At 40.4% G+C, this 22,502-nt stretch overlaps 1 pseudogene; it reads left to right on the top strand.

Moving 5' to 3' along the window:
• The first annotated feature begins 504 nt into the window (after window positions 1-504).
• The window catches only part of LOC111528115, a 31,597-nt pseudogene continuing 9,599 nt past the window's right edge, over window positions 505-22,502 (top strand).

Below are 22,502 nucleotides of genomic sequence, written 5' to 3'. Positions count from 1 at the left end.
CTCAGCCTCCTGAGTAGCTGGGATTACAGACACCCACCAACACACCCGACTCATTTTTGTATTTTTAGTGGAGATGGGGTTTCACCAGGTCGACCAGGCTGGTCTTGAACTTCTGATCTCAGGTGATCCACCCGCCTCGTTCCCCCAAACTGATGCTGTTAAAGGAGTAAACTATCGCGCCCAGCCTTCGGTATTGATAATACACTCTTAGTAAAGTAAAAATTGATTTACTCTTGAACAAAAAAATATGTATTATTAACATGACAGTAAACTATATTTGTTCACATTTCGAATACATTTAAAAAGAGAGTAAAGAAGAGAAAGAATTTTCCCATGCTCTGGGGTGGGCCTGACTAAGCTCAGGGAGGCAGCCCTGCCTGAAAAGGCTGCAGCCTTTTCTTATCAGAAGCATCTGATAACATCTTCTGCCACTCAGGGCCCGAAGGGGCGGGGCCTTAAACATCATCCAATCAGGGACGCTGGGCTGGGACCGTCCAATCAGGCATGCAGCTGGAGCGGACAGCGCGGCTTCCTGGATGTGGTCCGACCTTTGGCTCTCACCGCAGTCGGAGGTCAAGGTGTCATGCTTACTGTTGTGTGTCCTCTGCTCCTAGAGGCCCAAGTTCTGTGGTCTTGTGACCTGCAGGTATTGGGAGATCCACAACTAAGTCGCCAGGACCTCCTGGAAGCCTAGAAATGGTGAGTGTGCCGGGTCCGACATCCGGAGAGAGTGGCCGGGGCTGGTTGGAACCGGTAGGAAGTGGCTGTGGCAGGACTCAGGCCTCCCCACAATCAGCTCCACAATCTGTGCCCCGAGTTATCCTTGCCTAGCTCCGCCTCAGTCCGCTTCAGCCATAAGATGGCGGCTGCGCTGACACCCGGCCCCCGGGCGTCCTGTCTCTAACCTGCGCTGTGACTGTGTCCTGGCCTGGAGACCTCTTGGGGCAGCTCTGCACCCGCAGCGCAGAGTCTCTCCCAGATGTGCAGTGACCGTGGGAGGGTCGTCAGAGGAGAATCCTGACTCGGCGTGTGGGTTCATGAATGGGAACAGCTTTGGTCCCTGAGGTTCCCAGCTCGTTTTCTCCTGTTAAAAATTTACGGAAGTCACCGCACAAATATTAATTTATCCAAAGAGTGATTCCAAAATTGTAGAGCACCCAGCTTGGGTTGTAGTTTATGGTCTATTGAAGGGATTTGACAGAAGAGTTTTATAAGGCGCATAATGAAGAAAACCAAATTCAATAATTGGTTAGGTAGAGTTACCTAGTTTCTTAGTTTGTACTATCAAGATGGAAATTTCTTGATTATGTAGTCAGAGATTAATTGGGAGTTTATAGTTTGTTAAACCTGACATTTTTTCCCCAATATAGTTATTTACAAAAAATGCATTTGAATTAGTTTGTTTTTTTGAGATAAAGCCTCGCTCTGTCGCCCAGGCTGGAGTGCAATGGCGCCGTCTGGGCTCACTGCTGTCTCCACCTACCAGGTTCAAGTGATTCTCCTGACTTAGCCTCCCAAGTAGCTGGGATTACAGGCATGCGCCACCACGCCTCGTTAACTTTGTTTTTTTTGTTTTGTTTTGTTTTGTTTTTGAGACTGAGTCTGGCTCTGTCCCCCAGGCTGGAGTGCAGTGGCGTGATCTCGGCTCACTGCAAGCTCCGCCTCCCGGATTCACGCCATTCTCCGGACTCAGCCTCCGGAGTAGCTGGGACTACAGGCACCCGCCATCATGCCTGGCTAATTTTTCTATTTTTCGTAGAGACGGGGTTTCGCGGTGTTAGCCAGGATGGTCTCGATCTCCTGACCTTGTGATCCGCCAGCCTCAGCCTCCCAAAGTGGTGGGATTACAGGCGTGAGCCACCGTGCCCGGCCAACTTTGTATTTTTCATAGAGACGGGGTTTCACCATGTTGATCAGGCTGGTCTCGAACTCCTGACGTCGTGTTTCAGCCGCCTCGGCCTCCCAAAGTGCTGGGATTACAGATGTAAGCCACCCTGACTGGCCGAATTAGATTTTTTAAAAGTAGAAATTAGGAACTAGAGCCTCCTCAGTCTAACTGCCAGCCACTTAATTATTTTCACACCCCACAGGGAGCTGCTGTTTACTTGTATTTTTTCACGTATGTCCCAAGTAGGGCCTCAAGTCTATCTCGCATCCCCTGTGTCTCCAGCCTGACTCTGGCTTGCAGTAAATACTTAATTTCCACTTCCTTCTGACATTCCCAAATGCCAATTTCCCCTCCCTTATTCATATTATCGACTATTTGTCCTTTAGTATACATTTTGATACCTGTTTTAATCATTTTTTGACAAAGCATTTGATGGCACATTTAAAAAAAATTTGTTTTCTGTTTATACATATTTTTTCTTCTATTTTCCCTAGACGCAGATACCAGAATGTTTTTGGGTCAAGGTTTCCCTATGGAACCTTTATGGGGAGATGTGTCCTCAGCTACCCTTCAATTTTTTCTTGGACCTGAGATTCAGTACTGTCTGGGGAAAAACCAGGATACCCACCATGGCTGTGTCTGCCAGAGTGTCTAGTGAATATCAGTTCCTGGGTCATTTTCTCCCATAAGACAACCTGAGGTGTGGAGTGTAGCCTCTCATCTCCCATAACACAACCTGAGATATGGAGTGGAGCCTCTCGAGAGCAGGTGAATGCCCTGGGGCTGAGAGGCATCTTCTGGTGTGCTGTTATTTTGGAAAGCTACCCCCTTAAGATATTAATATTGTCTTTACCCAACCCAGCTTCCATTTCTCGGAGACACATTATTGTTCAGACAATCAGATGTTGGTAGTGAAGGGGAAACCAAAATAATTTTTGCCCCTGGATTCTCTTAGGGGACAGAAGAATAGTGAAAGAAAAATGATAAAAAAGTTTGTGAAATAAAATAGCACTCCAAAGACAAAGAAAAAAAAACTGATCCCAGTGAGACGGTGCAAGAACTTGGCAAAGTGGGGTACTCACTGGGGCAGAGTTCAGAGTCTCCTGAGAGAATGATTATTGAGCACTTAAGTGAACAGGATGGGGTGGGAGAATCTCTCAAGTAATTGGATGGCCTGACTTGACACATGAGTCAGACATATCTCTACCTTGAAATGATTAAATGATTTGTTCACTTATTTTGACCTCAGGTTTTTTTTTTTTTTTTGGACAATGTTTTCCTCTGTCGCCCAGGCTGTAGTGCAGTGGTGCAATCTCTGCAGTGCTCACTGCAACCTCTGCATCACAAGTTCAAGTGATTCTCATGCCTCAGCCTCCTGAGTAGCAGGGACTACAGGTGCCCACCACCACGCCTGGCTACTTTTTGTATTTTTAGTAGAGATGGGGGTTTGCCATGTTGGCCAGGCTGTTTGAGCTTAAAATTCTGACCTCAAGTAATCTGCCCACCTTGTCCTCCCAAAGTGCTGGGATTGCAGGTGTGAGGCACTGTGCCCAACTGACCTCAGTTTTTTAACTGTAAATTGCATTTTATCAGTAGAGCTTGAAAGGTAAGAAAATATTTATAAAGGGCATAAAAAAGGTGAGTTTCAGAAAATATCTAATTATATATTTGTTGAAAATTCTCATTCACCTTTTTCTCAGAGTGAATTTAGACATTTTCTCAGATTTGTTTTGTTTTGTTTTGGTTTGTTGAGACAGAGTCTCATTCTGTCACCCAGGCTGGAGTGCAGTGGTGGGATCTCAGCTCACTGAAAGCTCTGCCTCCCAGGTTCATGCCATTCTCCTGCTTCAGTCTCCCGAGGTGCTGGGACTACAGGTGCCCGCCACCACGCCCAGCTAATTTTTTTGTATTTTTAGTAGAGATGGGGTTTCACCTGGTTAGCCAGGGTGGTCTCGATCTCCTGACCTCATGATTCGCCTGCCTTGGCCCCCCACAAAGTGCTGGGATTACAGGCATAAGCCACTGTGCCCAGCCTTCTGGTGTGTTTTTTATGGCTGAATGATTTCAAACAGAATTCCATCTAGCTTTTAGAATGTTAGCTACCGAGAAAAAAAAATAAGAGAAATTATTCTTCCATTTTGGCTACAGAGAATTAATATATTTCCACAAGCAAATGTGGTAGATAATTGGTGAGTTACATAGATTCGTGAAAACATCAGTTTATTTTTTTGCAGGGTGAATTTGCTAAAGTAAATATCTTTGTTCTATATCCTGTTATTTCAATTTCTGAGTTTAATGCTAAATTTTATGTGGTGAAACTTGGTACCTCCTAGAAGTGTTTCTATATAACTAACTAATTGTTTACCACATGATTTTTAATACAGAAAGTAAAATAATACTTTATTGTCCAAAAGAAATAAATACATTTCCTTCTCTTACTGAGGTACAAAATACAAGCACCTTAAAATTTTCTTATATGTTTTTGAATCATTTTGCTGGATTTTTTCAAACATTTAGTTTCAAAAACTAAGTGAATGACTCTGACATGGTAATTAAAGCTTGACCCCAATGACCGCTAGCTGTGGTTAAATTTTGAGCCAGCAAACGGATGTTATTTTTTATTTATTTATTTATTTTTTGTGAGACAGAGTTTCCCTCTTGTTGCTGAGGCTGGAGTGCAATGGCGCAATCTTGGCTCACCGCAACCTCCGCCTCCCGGGTTCAAGTGATTCTGCTGCTTCAGCCTCCCAAGTAGCTGGGATTGCAGGCATGCACCACCGCACCTGGCTAATTTTGTATTTTTTTTTTTTTTTAGTAGAGACAGGGTTTCACCATGTTGGTCAGGCTGGTCTCAAACTCTTGACCTCAGGCGATCTACCCGCCTTGGCCTCCCAGAGTGCTGGAATTACAGGTGTGAGCCACCGCGCCCGGCCAAGAGGAGGTTATTAAAGGCCTGGTTAGTTCCTTCTGGAACGCCTTTCCTACAGATGTCCCAGCCTGCTCACCCCAGCAGTGGAAGAAGCCTCTATAGTGAGAGAAGCTACAGAACCCTGGAAAGCTGGGGCCTCACAGGCAGATGCAGTTAAGGTTAAGAGAGAAGGGGTTTGGGAGTGTCTTACTGAAGATAAAATTGTGACTTTTTTGAGGCAGTTTTGAGAGGTTTTAAAATAAACCAGTTACATGTATGTTAAACAAACAAACAAACAAAAATTGAATTCCAAAGGAGTATTGAAACAGGAGGAAATTCCAACTATAAGATCTTTAAGGATTGCAAAGATTAGGCGGAAAAGGGCTTTTTTCCTAAGGAAAAGAAAGTAAGATTAGAAAAAAGGTGAGGGGGATGTTTAAATGAAGGGTGAAATAATAAGATTTTAGATCAGAGAATGTTTTACCCTGAAGTCCATACCCCTCTCAGGACAAGGCACCACCCTCAGAAATTTTACCGCAGCATTTTTGACCCTAGTGGTTTTTTTGGCCAAAAACCTACAAAAGTGTCTACAAGTCTCCTGGCATATCTCTATTTTCAGACACTGAATCTGCAGTAGCAACCTGTTTCTCCACCAGCCTAGGGTTCTCAACCACATGTTAGTAATCTTATCTGCCTGCACAGCCCCACCTGAGCCACTATATATTGCACACCTGCATTGCACTCTCTCCAACCCAGGGACTTTTTTTCCTTTTAACTTTTATTTTTGGTTGGTTCAGGGGTACACATGCAGGTTTGTTGTACAGCTAAAATTGTGTCATGGGAGTTTGGTGTGCAGATTATTTTGTCACTGCAGTACTAATCACAGCACCAAAATGGTACTTTTTCTGACCCTTTTAGTCCTCACTGTCCACCCTCAACTAGGCCTCAGTGTCTTTTTTTCCCCTCTGTGTTCGTTTGTTCTTGTTATTTAGCTCTTACTTATAAATAATAACATGCGTTTGGTTTTCTGTTTCTGCCTCAATTTTCTAAGAATAATGATCTCCAGCTTCATTCCGTGTTGCTGCAAAGGACATAATCTTTTTTCTTTCTTTCTTTCTTTTCGTTTTTTTGTTTTGTTTTATGGCCACACAGGATTTCATGATTTCATGATGTTTATGTACCATTATTTGTTTGTTTTGAGATGGAGTCTCGCTATGTCACTCACGCTGGAGTACAGTGGCATGATCTCAGTTCACTGCAACCTCCACCTCCCAGGTTCAAGCAATTCTTCTGCCACAGCCTCCCAAGTAACTAGGATTACAGGCGTGTGCCACAGCACCCAGCTAATTTTTGTATTTTTAGTATAGACGGAGTTTTACCGTGTAGGCCAGGCTGGTCTCAAACTCCTGACTTCCGGTGATCCATTGCCTTGGCCTCCCAAAGTGTTGGAATTATAGGTGTGAGCCATTGCACCTGGCCCATATTTTGTTTTTATTAAGTTTTTTTATATTTTGCTATATTTGGAGACAGGGTCTCACTCTTTTTCCCAGGCTGGAGTGCAGTGGTGTGGTCTTGGCTCACTGAAACCTCAACCTCTCAGGCTCAAGCTATCCTCTTCTACCTAAGCTTCCCAAGTAGCTAACAATAAAGGTTTGTGCCACCATGCCTAGCTAAGTTTTCTTTTTGTATTTTTTTTTTTTTTTTTTTTATAGATGGGACTTTGCCATGTTGTCCATGCTGGTCTGAAACTCCTGAGCTCAGGCAATTCACCTGGCTCGGCCCCCAAAGTGCTGGGTTACAGCTGTGTGCCATGATATAACCATACCATATTTTCTTTATCCAGTCTACCAGTGATAGGCATTTAGACTGATTCCATGTCTTTGCTATTGTGAATAGCGCTGCAATGAATGTGATTGTACATGTGTCTTTATAATAGAATAATTTGTATATTTTTAGGTATATACCCAATTGTGAGGTTACTGGGTCAAATGGTAATTTTTTTAGTTTAGTGAGGAATCACCACACTGCTTTTCACAATGGTTGAATTACAATAATGACCATTCTCACTGGTTTGAGATGATTTCTTATTGTGGTTTTCTTTTGCATTTCTCTAATGATTAGTGATGAGCATTTTTTTATATGCTTGTTAGCCACATGTTTGTCTTCTTTTAAAGACAAGCAGCTTTTTCATGTTTTTTATCTTCTTTTAAGTTGAGGTTTTTTTTCCCTTGTAAACTTGTCTTCGTTCCTGGGGGATTCTGGATAGCAGACCTTTGTCAGAAGCATAGTTTGCAAATGTTTCTATTATTCTGTAGGTTGTCACTTTACTGTATTGATACTTTCCTTCACTGTGAAAAAGATCATTAGTTTAATTAGGTCCCATATGTCAATTTTTGCTTTTGTTGCAATTACTTTTGATATCTTCATCATGAAATCTTTGCCAGTTTCTATGTCTAGAATGGCACTTCTTATCTTCTAGGGTTTCTTTTTTTATATACCTAATTTTTAAGATTAACATTTAAGTCTTTCATTTACCTTGAGTTCAGCAGTATGACCATTTTATGATAGTGATCTTTTTTATTCATGAGCATAAAATAGTATTCCATTTGTTTGTGTCATCTCTGGCTTCTTTAAGCATTGTTTTGTAATTCTTGTAATAGAGATCTTTTACCTTTCTGGTTATCTGTATTTCTAGATACGTTATTCTTTTCTGTGGCAGTGTGAATGGGATTGTGTTTTCCATTCAGATTTGGCCTAGATGTTCTCTATATATAGGGTTGCTACTAATTTTTGTACATTTCTTTTGTATCCTGAGACTTTACTCAAGTTGTCAGTTTAAAGAGCTTTTCTGCTGAGAGTATATGGGTTTCCAGATGTAGAATCATGTTGTTTGCAAATAGGGATAGTTTGACTTTCTTTTTGTTTGGATGCCTTTTATTTTTATCTTTTGTCTGATTGCTCTGGCTAAGACTTCTAATTTTATGTTGAATAGGACTGTTGAGAAAAGGCATCCTTGTCTTGTGCCAGTTATCAAGAAGGAATACTTACAGGTTTTGTCCATTCAGTATGTTGGCTGTTTGTTTGTCATAGGTAACTTACTATTTTGATGTATGTACCTTCAGTACCTAGTTTGTTGAGGGTTTTTAACATGAAAAATGTTAAATTTTATTGAAAGCTTTTTGTGTATCTATTGAGATAGTCTTGTGGTTTCTCTGTTTAATTCCGTTTATGTGGTGAATCACATTTATTGATTTGTGTATGTTGAACAAACCTTGAATCCCCAAAACAAACCGTAGTTCATCACAGTGGGTTAGCTTTTTGATAAGCTGTGGGATTTGGTTTGCCAGTAGTTTGTTGACGATTTTTTTTTTTTTTTGAGATGGAGTCTTGCTGTGTCACCCAGGCTGGAGTGCAGAGCGTGATCTTGGTTCACTGCAACCTCTGCCTCCCAGGTTCAAATGATTCCCCTGTCTCAGCCTCTTGAGTAGCTGGGTTTACAGGTGTGTGCTACCACACCTAGCTAATTTTTTTGTGTTTTTAGAAGAGAGGGGATTTCATCGTGTTGGCCAGGCTGGTCTTGAACTCCCGACCTCAGGTAATCAGCCCATCTTGGCCTCCCATAGTGCTGAGATTACAGGCATGAGCCACTGGGCCCAGCCGTTTGTTGAAGATTTTCGCATCAGCGTTCATCAAGGATATTGGCCTGAAGTTGCCTTTTTTCTGTTTTCTCTCTGTTAGATTTTGGTATCAGAATGATGCTGTTCTTACATAATGAGTTGGAGAGGAGTTTCTTCTTTTTAATCTTTTGATTTTGTTTTTGTAGAAATAATTTAATCTTTTAAAATTGTTTTAGTAGAAATAGTATCAGTTTCTATTTGTACATCTGGTAGAATTCAGCTGTGAATACGTCTGGTCCTGAGCTTCATTTGATTGGTAGGTTATTTATTACTCATTCGATTTTTTGAGCTTTTTTTTTTTTTATTTAAAGAATAAAGTAAGTTCTTCCCAGATATTTGTTTTATATATCAGAGGCTTTAATTATATTCTACAATATATTTTTTTTTTTATTCAGCAAGGTAAGACTATTCTTTTTTTTTTTTTCTCTTTGAGACGGAGTCTCCCTCTGTTGTCCAGGCTGGAGTGCAGTGGCCGGATCTCAGCTCACTGCAAGCTCCACCTCCTGAGTTTACGCCATTCTCCTGCCTCAGCCTCCCAAGTAGCTGGGACTACAGGCGCCCGCCACCTCGCCTGGCTACTTTTTGTATTTTTTAGTAGAAATCGGGTTTCACCTTCTCCTGACCTTGTGATCTGCTCGTCTCAGCCTCCCAAAGTGCTAGAATTATAGGCTTGAGCCACCGTGCCCGGCCAATTTTTTTGAGCTTATCTATCAAGGGCTTTGATGTTTTTGTGTGTATTCAGTCTTGGGAGGATGTATTGTTCCAGAATTTTTTTGTTTCTTCTAGAGTTTTGTTTTGTTTTGTTTTTTATGTGCATAGTATATTCAGACAGACTTCAGTATATATATATATTTTGTTTTGTTTGCTTATGTGCATAGTATATTCATAGACAAGTATATTTTTGTGGAGTCAGTGGTAATGTCTTTTTTTTCTCATTTCTAATTGTGTTTATTTGTATCTTCTTCATTAATCTAGCTAGTAGTTTATTTACCTTTTTTTAAAAAAATAGATTTAATGCCTGGATTTCTTGATATTTTGTAGTTTTTCATGTCTAAATCTCCTTCAGTTCAGATCTGATTTTGGTTATTTCTTGTCTTTTGCTAGCTTAGGGGCTTATTTGCTTTTGCCCGCTCTCAGTCTTTTGTTTATGATGTCAGGTTGTTAAACTGAGATCTAACTTTTTGATGTGAGGATTTAATGCTATAAATTTTTCTTGTAACGCTGTCTTAGCTGTATTGCAGGGATTCTGGTATATTGTATTTTTGTTCTTTCTTGTTTCAAAAGACTTCTTGGTTTCTGCTTTAATATCATTATTTACCAAAAAGTTATTCAAGTGTAGACCGTTTAATTTTTATTTTATTGTATGGTTTCCAGTTGTTTTATTGGTATTGAATTATATTTTTCTTAAGCTGTAGTCTGTGTGTGTGGTTTGTATCATTTTGGGATTTTTGAATTTGCTGAGAATAGTTTTATTTCTGATTGTGTGGTCAATTTTAGAGTATGTGCCACGTGGTAATGAGAAGAATGTATATTATGGCATTTTTAGATGAAGAGTTCTGTAGATGTCTGTTAGGACTATTTGGTCAAGTGTTGAGTTCAGGTCCTAATATTGTTGTTAATTTTCTCCTTCAATGATCTGTCCATTAGTACCTGTGAGATGTCATCTCCGATTATTACTGTGTCAGATTCTAAGTCTCTTCATAGGTCTCTAAGAACTTGCTTTATTCATGTGAACCCATGGATTTTTTTTTTATAACACCTTTCTCTCTTCTGCTTTTCCCCCCATAAACATCCTTTCAAGTGCACACCGTGTGCAAAATTCAGATGTCCAAGAGTTCAAGAACTTGTCCAGAGACCTGGCTGTTGTGAGAGAAAATATAAATTTGCAATAGGAGGCTTTATTCTCATATGTGAAAATAAGGGAGGATAACTTGCTGATTTTTAAAAAGAGGTTTAGATCATATGTATATATTTCCTCTGCTTTTTGAAATATATCTAAATCATATTAACAATGAAACCTTTTGTCATTCTTTTTGACTCAGAATTGTCTTTATCTGGGACCTGAGATTCAGTGCTTTCTTTTTGTCTTGGCAAAAGATTTTTTTTTTTTATCTTTAGTCTTTCAACTAGACACAGATTTGTTCAGAGTAAACTTCATTTCAAGAGCATTTAAAAGTTGAGCACAAAGGTTGGAATAAATTTAGCAACACAGAATAATATAGACTAAAAGATACTGAATAAGTTCTTTGGCAGAAACCTGATTATCCAAGGTGATTATTTGCAGGCTGACATACTTACACTGCAAAAGCCAGAAGAGTTCAGTGTATAAACTGAACAGTGGAGTCTGTTGTTCTTGGGTTACTTCAGTACAGTTAGTGTAGTTATGTGTAGTGTTTGTAGACAACCTGCATTCATATAAATTAAACAGTATTTTCTACAATAGTATGAATATAAGGCCACAATGTTTACTTTGATTGAATTCCTTAGTTATTTTAATATTGTTATTCATACTTTTGAAATACAGTGTTTTGTTTTGTTTTTGAGACTGGGTCTTGCTCTGTCCCCCCCCCGGGCTGGAGTGCGGTGGCCAGATCTCAGCTTACTGCAAGCTCCGCCTCCCAGGTTTACGCCATTCTCCTGCCTCAGCCTCCGGAGTAGCTGGGACTACAGGCGCCCGCCACCTCGCCCGGCTAGTTTTTTGTATTTTTAGTAGAGATGGGGTTTCACCGTGTTAGCCAGGATGGTCTCGATCTCCTGACCTCGTGATCCTCCCGTCTCGGCCTCCCAAAGTGCTGGGATTACAGGCTTGAGCCACCACGCCCGGCCTCTGAAATATAGTGTTTTAACTGAATTATAGTTCAGATAATTTTTTAAATCTTACATACCTTATGACAAGTACATAAAATTAATAATACTTATGTATTTATATCCGATATCCAAAGAAATTTACCATTAAATTGTTACAGTAGCTATTAGTCTGACATGCTTATTAATTTATCCAAAAGTAGTAGTTATAGGTAAGCATAATTTTAGTGTCATATTTTACCAAATTATTATGCTGCTATTACGGGACAAATAAAGACAGGTGATATGGCTACCCAAAAACCATAATAGCTCTCCAGTTAGCTATGTTGCAAGCTCTAATATATTCTACTATATTAACACAGATTTCAATTTTTTATAAAAAGTTGCTGGTGGAAGTTGTCAGATATATTCCAATATAGATCTCACATTCAATGGTTAGCAAATAAGAGAGCAGCAGAGATGGAAGGTAAATCTTTTAAAATTCTGTTGAGAATTGGGCACGGTGGCTCATGCCTCTAATGCCAGGACTTTGGGAGGCCAAGGTGGGTGAATCACCTGAGGTCAGGAGTTTGAGACCAGCCTGGACAACATAGTGAAACCTTTTCTCTACCAAAAATACAAAATTCGCCAGGTGTGGTGGTGCATGCCTGTAGTCCCAGCTATTTGTGAGGCTCAGACAGGAGAATCACTTGAACCCAGGAGGCAAAGGTTGCAGTGAGCCAAGATCACACCATTGCACTCCAGCCTGGGCAACAAGAATGAAATTCCATCTCAAAAAAAAAAAAAAAAAAAACTGCTGAGAATATGCCCCCTTTATTCAATAATGCTCATGTTTCTCTTGCTGAGAGTAGCTATGCACTCTGGGTGTTTGGAGAGAAATTCTTCTTAGGGAGGTATTTTCTGGCTGACTTGATCAATCTTATATCCAATCTCAGTTTTTTCTTAAGACATTTTAACTTTTTTCTCTCAATATAATTTTTCTCAGAACAAGAGCTGTTTTCCTCTCGAATGCATGGTGTGTCTGTTTCAGAAACCCTATTAGTATCCCATGGTGTCTGTGAAAGACGTGGGCTGTCACAGTGAGAACTCTCAGAGCTATTTCTATCTGGAGTCATGCTAAAACCCAGCAGTATTTTTTTCATGTCACCATTATAAATAAAAACTGAGGCTGAAACACTGCTCCCTTTTCTATTATCGTGAAGGTGCAATTCTACCCAGGAGGTCTGCAGACTCTCCTCCTGCTGCTCAGGCTTCACTCTCTGATGTGGCACCGGAGTGCTGCTGTGGCAATTGGGATTCACCTAAGATGTGAGTTTCCAACTGTGAGCCCTGTGCTGTGGGCTGTGCCTCAGTGGCAGATGGTAGGGGTCAAGAGAATATACTGGCCACCAGGAGAGGGAAACAGGAGTGCTCAAGCCCAATGCTCGGGGAGTAGAGAGCTATTGCTTTAAAATTTAAATAGCCAAAAAGATAGCACCCGAATCAACAATTTTTGTAGAAGAATCAAAGCCTACCTTCACCAACACTGGGGTTCAAGTTGCACAACTAAATCCAGTCATGAAGATGTGAAAATTTTATTTTGTCATTGATTATAACCATTTAGCATACATGGATGGCCTTCCCAACTACCAGGTGAATTTAGGATGAACTATATATGACATGGTGCTGTAAATTCTATTTGTAGATGAATTATAGTGATTGTCTTTCTGTCTTTGCAATCTCTTGAGCAAATTGACTGTAATGTCACATTCACATGTAATTGTATAATAAAACAGTTTTCTTTCTGTTCTTTTATTGTGGAGTTCCTTTGGGGCTAAAGAAAATTTTGCTTATAATTATATTTTCCAAACCCAGTCTAGAATTACCAGACATAATGGAAACACATAAGGTACCAACCAAGCTTTACTCTAGATGGGCCTTTTTGGCTTCAGTCATTTCACAATTTTGCAGTGAAGTGCATGCTGTCCCCTAAATATGCAGGTGGAATTGTGTCTCTGCCTACTTGGTATCTATCATCCTCTGCAGTCACTTTTAGAGAGGCTAGACCAGATATCTACAAACTTTGTAGGTCAGATATTAACCATTTTACCTCTTCCGATGACTTGTCTCTTCGGAAGCTGATTCAGTGACCATCAGGCACCAAAACCCAATCAGAGTAAAATACGTGCATTGAGTAGACCTGTAGACGTGAGAATCTCCACTTCTCCCTCCTTCCTCATGCTAAAATGCCCACAAATGTTGAGGTAACATTTACCTGAATATTGCTGCTACTTTACCCATGCAGGGCCTGAATTTGCAGCTCCAAATTCTAAATGTAGGTCTTGAGAATTGAGATGGAAAAAAAAGTTTTTGTCTGAGGAATGCAAGTCCTTTTAGGTATCAAACTGAGAGAGACATTAAAATGAGAGCACAGCCATGTTTCTCTCCCACCCCCTTTTTTTTTTTTCAGCTGTATATCTCTTGAAACTGTTCACTGTTGCCCCAAGTAGCTATAAATTAAAGTAATTCCACACTGGACACTACATTCCATATCCTTTACCTCGATGTATATCCAATAAATCATTAAAGTTATTTCTTTACATAAGTAAGAATTTCTCACAACCAATTTTGTATCAGTGAGCACTCACTGTTCCTTTTTCTTTTTTTGCCTTTACAAATCCACTTGTAAGTGCTGCTAATCAAAGTGTAGGTTCCAGGCAACTTGAATATTTTGTCTCAAGTTAAAATCCTTAAGCTTGACCCAAATAAAATGTCTGCTTTTGTTTATGTTGTGTCAGCTTTTTTGTTGTTTTTATTTGTTTGTTTGTTTTTTGAGACGGAGTCTCCCTCTGTCGCCCAGGCTGGAGTGCAGTGGCCAGATCTCAGCTCACTGCACGCTCCGCCTCCTGGGTTTATGCCATTCTCCTGCCTCAGCCTCCCGAGTAGCTGGGACTACAGGTGCCCGCCACCTCGCCCAGCTAGTTTTTTGTATTTTTTAGTAGAGATCGGGTTTCACCATGTTAGCCAGGATGGTCTCGATCTCCTGACCTCGTGATCCGCCCATCTCGGCCTCCCAAAGTGCTGGAATTACAGGCTTGAGCCACCGCGCCGGGCCTGTGTTAGCTTTTTTAAGGTAAAATATTATTTAGAATGTTCTAGAGCAGCATCTGTGAGGAAATCTCTCCTTTAGTTTCACTTTACTTACTGTAACACCCAAAAATGCAGAGTGAGATTGATTTCACCTAGAATCTGCAAATAAGGTCTGGCTGGCCTCTGCCTGGGATTTACAAGGCAGGGCCAGACTTAGGCTTTAGAATTCATAGAAAACCAACAGGAGGCATTTTCTGCATTGTGAGATATCAACGTAGACATTTTTTATTCCTCTTTTGAGAGTGTGGCTTTTTGACCTTTTCACATCTTTTTCATTAACCTGACACAGTCATATGAGGGGCTCCAGGAGTAAATAGAATCTGATGGCAGAATCTGTAAGTATAAACAAGCATCTTAAGGCCACAAAGTATCCAGAGTCACGACCACAACTATACCTACCTGTAAAATGTGATACTGGAGTAAAGTATTCTTGTCCTTCTACTTACCCAACAGCTAGCAAATCAGGATGGATGACCCAGGTTCTGGAGTTCAACCAAGGCAGTTCCATTTTTTATTTAGAATCATCCTGAATCTTCTCTGCCTGGCTTGTCTTTGGACCATCAGCCCAGGGACACTGGGAACTTTTTCACAATCACCTGTGAATCTTTGAGACATTTGTGAATGTCCAGAACAGAATTGTATCAGGCTGACAAGAGTGATTAATTCTGCTTCTGTCCCAGTGTGAGAGAAATGAGTCATCTTGTGTTTGTTTTGCCCCTTACACAAGAAGTATCTTTGATTGGTACCCAGATGAGAGTTTTTCCAGTTCCCTGGTACTTGGGTAAAAAATCAGGAGATCTGGAGGCTCAAACAGGTAAACTAATTGCTTCCATTTCATATAGTCATTAAAAAAAAAAATAGATGAAGCAGGCTGGGTGCAGTGTCTCATACCTGTAACCCCAGCACTTTGGGAAGCCAAGATGGGTGGATCATCTGAGGTCAGGAGTTTGAGACCAGCCTGGCCAACATGGTGAAATCCCATCTCTACTAAAAATGCCAAAAGTAGCTGGGTGTGGTGGCTCATGCCTGTAGGCCTGGCTACTTGTGAGGCTGTGGCAGAAGAATCTCTTGAACCTGGGAAGTGGAGGCTGCAGTAAGTTGAGATCACATCATTGCACTCCAGGCTGGGCAACAAAGTGAGACTTCGTCTCAAAATACAGAAAAAGAAAAGAAAAATAGATGAAGCAGTCATGGTTCCTACCATCCTGGCAGTTTTAGCCTAGACTAGCAACTGGAAATGTGGTTGAAATATACATCAGATGGTGGGTACAGTAAATAGATGTGTGCAAAAATGTGGGCTTTCTTTGGGCCACTTTCTTTATACTGTGGCTTTTGATATCTACACCTGAACTTAGAAGAGTTGTCATTATTATTTGTATTTATTTTACCCTGCTAAGAATACTTACTTTTCTTTTTTTTATTTGAGACGGAGTCTCGCTCTGTCACCCAGGCTGGAGTCCAGTGGTGCGATCTCGGCTCACTGCCAGCTCCACCTCCCGGGTTCATGCTATTCTCCTGCCTCAGCTTTCCTCGCCTGGACCACAGGCCCCGCCAGCACGCCCAGCTAGTTTTTGTGTGTGTGTTTTTAGTAGAGACAGATTTCACCATGTTAGGATGGTCTCGATCTCCTGACCTTGTGATCCACCCACCTCAGCCTCCCAAAGTGTTGGGATTACAGGCGTGAGCCACTGCACCTGGCCAGAATACTTACTTCTAAAAAAATTATTCTAGATAACCTTAAGGGATTTTTAAAAATTGCTTCTTAGCATATAATATAAAATTCACAGGGCAGTGGCAAAAAAGATTAAAATTATACAAACTCAGGCCGGGCGTGGTGGCTCAAGCCTGTAATCCCAGCACTTTGGGAGGCCGAGACGGGCGGATCACGAGGTCAGGAGGTCGAGACCATCCTGGCTAACACGGTGAAACCTCGTCTCTACTAAAAAAAAAACTACAAAAATCTAGCCGGGTGAGGTGGCGGGCGCCTGTAGTCCCAGCTACTCGGGAGGCTGAGGCAGGAGAATGGCCTAAACCCAGGAGGCGGAGCTTGCAGTGAGCTGAGATCCGGCCACTGCACTCCAGCCTGGGAGACAGAGCGAGACTCTGCCTCAAAAAAATAAATAAAATAAAATAAAATAAAATAAAATAAAATATAAAACATAACATAAAACATAACATAAAATAAAATAAAATAAAATAAAAAAATAAATAAAATAAAATCTCAGATTTAGGTTTACTTAAGTAAGCTTTAGAAAAAAGAACTGACAATACCCCCCAGTGACATAGAGAGCTTAATTGTACATCGGCTGTACACTCTGCCCCAGCCCTGTTCATATTCACCCTTTTTGGAGTCCTTATTTCTGTCTGGCTCTACCCTGGCGTCTTGCCTCGCAGAACTCATTAGAAGAGTTGAGAGTTTTGGGTCATGAATCCTGTTGCCTTTTTAGAGCTGGTGCTCAACATTTTCTGCAACCTAACAGATAAATGGGAAATATAAAGTATGTATTATAGGATCTTTTCAAATTTTTTATTAAAACCAGTGCTTGCAGAAACATTATTTAGCAACTTGTTTTCTGTTCCTGCAGATCTAGTAGTTGATTCACAAGTCTCAAGAAAGTAAATAAAAACACAACAAAAATTTATCTAAATTGCATTAAACTCTTTCCATCTGTATCTCTTTCATCTGTCTATATTTACCTTTTATTCTATGCATTTTTTGAAAAAATCAATGACAGATCTACAGAAATAGAAATAAAAATGCTGGGTCCTTTAAAGCCTTGGAATTACTGAACATGTAGTATCAACTCCCAGGGTGTTATTAGGATTAAACCACATAATGTGCTATCACAGTGCTCTGTAACATCCTATTGAGCACATAGTACCTGCTTAATAAACATTGCATTAGTACATGTGCACATGTTGTTTTCCAAATGCAGACTTACTCAGAAATTGCTACTTTCTGTTTTCTCTGTAAACTTTAGAGTCAGCAAAGAATGTAATACTTAAGAATGAAGAATGATTGTCTTCATTTGTACCAGAAGTATTTGTGTTGTGACAAGAGTGCTGGGTTATCAGCCCAGGCTTCTAATGAGTGTCACCTGTCCATTTTGCAGAACTCTCTTTACATGTGCCCTGTCCATAGATTCTGTTTATTGTTCCGATGGAAGTATCCATGTTGTTTTAATTAAGTGGTTCATGTGACTCTAAGGTGAGGTCAGAATCAAGTATGAGGAATTCAGAATACATTCATGAGAGTTAAGTTCCATCTTTGCATTAAAGAGTGGTTCAAGAACCTGTTCTGTTTGGATTTGGTAGGGACAGGACAGCATGGCCCACATTTCCATTACTGTAGCAGAGATTGCTGGTGCCTGTGTCAGGGGACGGCTCCTGAGGACAAAATAAAGAAAAGCATATTTTTATCTCTGGAGCTACTCATTGTTTCTCAATCTCTTCTGCTATAAAGGGCAGAAATGGGTGGAGATTCTCTGTCTTGGTTCTTCTGCCTGTAGATGTGGTGACAGCAGGTAGACCTGTGGTGCTGACACTTTTAAAAGCATGTTCTCAAGATGCAGGTATAATTTGTCCAGAGACTTTTATCTGAGAAATAATCCTAGAGAAGGAGGAGAAAGAGAAAAAAAATGGCCTTTTTTTTTTTTTTTTCCAGCTAAATATGTCTCAGATCAAGATCTGTGTCCACTCTGCTTCCTCCAGGAAACATGTTTGGTACTTGGAAACCTGTACTTCTCTACTTGCGTTTTTCCTCCCTAATGAGTTTGTCTTAACTACTTTAAAATTTTCTTAACAATAATCAAAGTCTCTGAAAAATACATTTTTTCTATATACCAGAGCCTTCTCTACATTATGGCTTCTTATATGCCATGCAGAAATCTCACTCTGAGTTTATAATCTGCAATATTAAAAATGTCCTTTTGTGTGGCTGTTGAACATGGGAACGTGTAGATACTCAAAATTCCTATTGGGGGAAACCTGGGGTTTTTAGTGAAGACAGAGAACATGTAATGTTCAGGTTTCATCTGTGTTCTCTCTCTCTCTTTTTTTTTTTTTTTTGGAGACAGAGTCTCGCTCTGTCGCCCAGGCTGGAGTGCAGTGGCCAGATCTCAGCTCACTGCAAGCTCCGCCTCCTGGGTTCACGCCATTCTCCTGCCTCAGCCTGCCGAGTAGTTGGGACTACAGGTGCCTGCCACCTCGACCAGCTATTTTTTTGTATTTTTTAGTAGAGATGGTGTTTCACCATGTTAGCCAGGATGGTCTCGATCTCCTGACCTCGTGATCCACCCATCTCGGCCTCCCAAAGTGCTGGGATTACAGGCTTGAGCCACCGCGCCTGGCCTCATCTGTGTTCTTTATTATGTCTATGCAGTACAGGATTAAGAAAACACCCATTGAAGCAGTATGGTATTTATTACCGAGAAAATTATAAAAAAATTGATAGGAGATAACTGCTCTTTACAGTGCTAAAGAAAGACTGTTTAAAATCACTGTTAAAAATTACAGAACATGGGAGGTACCTGTATCTTGAACTTTCCGTAAAACTAATGTTTCCTTATGGTTAAATTCAGACTGTAATTTACCTTTCAGGGGACAATATCTCAGCAGTAATGCTGTGTCCTTCTGGGTGCATCAGAACATTATAAAAGTTTGTTCTAGTGTAGTTGATGTTAATAAATCACTTAGTTGATAAGCTCTCTGACACATTTTTTCACTATGGAATTAATTATTTTTCTCTTCATTGTTAAATATCTTTATGCAGCTGATGTCAACAAACCACCACATTTAATCTGGCAGCTGCCCTTATTTCTTAGGTTTCCTTTGCGTTTGTCTGTTTTTGGAAAATGAAGGCTCTCATATTTATTTACAAACCAGAAAAACACAGGCTCATTCAATTACTGGATATTTGACAAAATAGTCTTTTTGGGCCAAAAACTTTGGCATACTGATGAGCTTGTTAAAAATTCAGCAACTCAGACTTTATCCCTGATCTTCTGAAAAAAAAAAAAAAAAAAAAGTACATTAACAGGATCTCCAGCTTATCGTACACTTTAAAATTTGAGTGATACCTTTTTTTTTTTTTTTTTTTTATTGAGACGGAGTCTCGCTCTGTCGCCCAGGCTGGAGTGCAGTGGCCGGATCTCAGCTCACTGCAAGCTCCGCCTCCCGGGTTCCCACCATTCTCCTGCCTCAGCCTCCCGAGTAGCTGGGACCACAGACGCCCGCTACCTCGCCCGGCTAATTTTTTGTATTTTTTAGTAGAGACAGGGTTTCACCGTGTTAGCCAGGATGGTCTCGATCTCCTGACCTGGTGATCCGCCCGTCTCGGCCTCCCAAATGCTGGGATTACAGGCTTGAGCCACCGCGCCCGGCCGCTTAAAATTTGAGTGATACCTTCTAACTCAACCTGTCTATTCCATCTGAATAATATATAAAACTATGTCTTTTCCATCTGAAAAATACAATCCTTTTTTTTTTTTTGAGATGGAATTTCACTCTTGTTGCCCAGACTGGAGGGCAATGGCACAATCTCAGCTCACCACAACCTCCGCCTCCTGGATTCAAGTGATTCTCCTGCCTCAACCTCCCAAGTAGCTAGAATTACAAGCACAAACCACCATGCTCAGCTAATTTTGTGTTTTTAGTAGGGATGGGGTTTCTCCATGGTGGTCAGACTGGTCTCAAACTCCCGACCTCAGGTGGTCTGCCCGCCTCTGCCTCCCAAAGTGCTTGGATTACAGGCGTAAGCCACCATGCCTGCACAGAATTAATTCTGTATGATGTAAATATAGCACTCAAAATTGTACATGTGTTTATGCCCTTAATTTTATACTTTATTATCCAGAAAAATACTATATATACACTGATGTTATGGATATTATAACACTTTGTTTTCTCAGAGTTAGAAAATACATTAGATAATATTTCTAGTTGAAAACTATTTTATTGAATTATTTCAGTCATTCTTAGAAGTCAGAACCGCTCTCTTTACTGTCTCCATTTTACGTTGAGTCAAATTAAAAATTATGCCCATGACCACTTGGTAAATATGTGTGTTTGTGTGTATTTTCCAGGGATCATTGACATTTTGGGATGTGGCCATAGAATTCTCTCTGGAGGAGTGGCAATGCCTGGACACTGCACAGCAGAATTTATATAGGAATGTGATGTTAGAGAACTACAGAAACCTCGTCTTCCTGGGTGAGATTAACTTTAATACGTAATTCCTAGTATACGCTATAGGTTTCATTTTGCTGCGGACTTTATTGGCCTGAACAAAAGAGGATGAACGCGGGAATAAAGACAAAGACAGCACCAGGGGTCTCCTTGCTGCTAGTGAACAAGGGCCCTGAACTTCTATAGCCCTTCATATTTATTGAGTAAAGGAGATAGGGAGAAGGGGGAGGTTGTGGTCAGCTACTAGACTTAGTGACTGTATTCTTTAAATAGTACTCTCCAGATATTCTAGTAGATAACCTCAAGGAGCACGGCACCAGGGAGTGACTGTCCTCAGTGTACCTTCTGGCGGCATGAACAGAAGCAAGATTGCCCACATTCTGTGTTCATGATAATGAGTTTGCTGTTTGATCATATAGCCTCCAGTGGAATGCTGAGTTGGTCACAACCCTCAGGCTTTCGGCTCCCAACAACATTTTTCTTTTGTATAATTTCTTTTTGGTAATTTATGCTTTCAGATTTCTGTTTTCAAGAAAATCATAGGGATTTTTCCATAGAGAAAAAATTTCAAAATGTTTCATCTTGACCTGATCTTACCACATTCTTGAGCTCCTCTGTGTCCTTCACTTTAGATTAATGGTAATTTCAAAATTTTACTGGCATAAAATATTATTGCTCACACTTTAAAATCTAATTGCCACCACCAATTTTTTTTTTTTTTTTTTTTTTTTTTTGAGATGGAGTCTTGCTCTGCCGCCCAGGCTGGAGTGCAGTGGCCGGATCTCAGCTCACTGCAAGCTCCGCCTCCCGGGTTCATGCCATTCTCCTGCCTCAGCCTCCCGAGTAGCTGGGACTACAGGCGCCCACCACCTCGCCCGGCTAGTTTTTTGTATTTTTTAGTAGAGACGGGGTTTCACCATGTTAGCCAGGATGGTCTTGACCTCCTGACCTCGTGATCCGCCCGTCTCGGCCTCCCAAAGTGCTGGGATTACAGGCTTGAGCCACCGCGCCCGGCCTGCCACCACCAATTTTTAGTTCAATAGTACCAGGTGATAAAATTAAGAACCTGCAAAATTAGAATATTTTCTAAATATTTAGAAATTTCTGTTGTAATTTAGTATTTTGGGATAAATGTATTAGAATGTTGTGTTACATTCTCTTTACCAAGCACATTACTAAGTTGTTAATTGGAGAATATGAGCAAGATGCATGTTATTCATTTTTAATGAAACAGGTATTGTTGTCCCTAAGCCAAACCTGATAATTTTTCTGGAGCAAGGAAAAGAGCCCTGGAATATGAAGAGACATGAGATGGTGGAAGAATCCCCAGGTAGGTGAGAATGAATACAGCAGACAACATGGATGAGAGGTCCAAGGTCAAGGAGAAAGCCAGTCCTTAAAGTGATATGGGAAGCAGTGTTCCAAAAGAAATAGTTTCTGGAAAGCCTAATTTTTAATTTCATTTTTATTTTTAAATTTTCTCTCACACAGGGGCATCTTCTCTCTTATGCTTTTAAAATATCTAAGAATTCTTCTTTCCCTGCAGTAATCTTCCTTCAAGTTTACAGTGACAGCCAACAAGAGAGTGCACAATCTGAGTTTTTTTGTTTTTGTTTTTCTGGACATGATATTTGCATAATTTTAAGGTACTCCATGTTAAACTGTCTTTTAAGTTCTCTTTTCCCATCATCTCTGAAATATGTGAGAGTAGTGGTTTCTGTATTATTGGGTGTTCTTTGTTCATTTTTCTGCACATTTCATCCTGTTTTTCTTATAGTCTTGAAATATAGTTTGAAATTATGAAGTATGATGTCCTGCTTTTTTCTTCAAGATTGCTTTGGCTGTTCACAGTTTCTTGTAGTTTCATGTAAATTTTATGATTGTGTTTTTCATCACTGTGAAAAAAAAA

The sequence above is a fragment of the Piliocolobus tephrosceles genome, chromosome 21 (assembly GCF_002776525.5).
Source record: "Piliocolobus tephrosceles isolate RC106 chromosome 21, ASM277652v3, whole genome shotgun sequence".
Classification (NCBI taxonomy): domain Eukaryota; kingdom Metazoa; phylum Chordata; class Mammalia; order Primates; family Cercopithecidae; genus Piliocolobus; species Piliocolobus tephrosceles.
The sequence above is the reverse complement of the archived record's forward strand: the minus strand, read 5'-3'. Positions and strand labels throughout refer to the sequence as shown.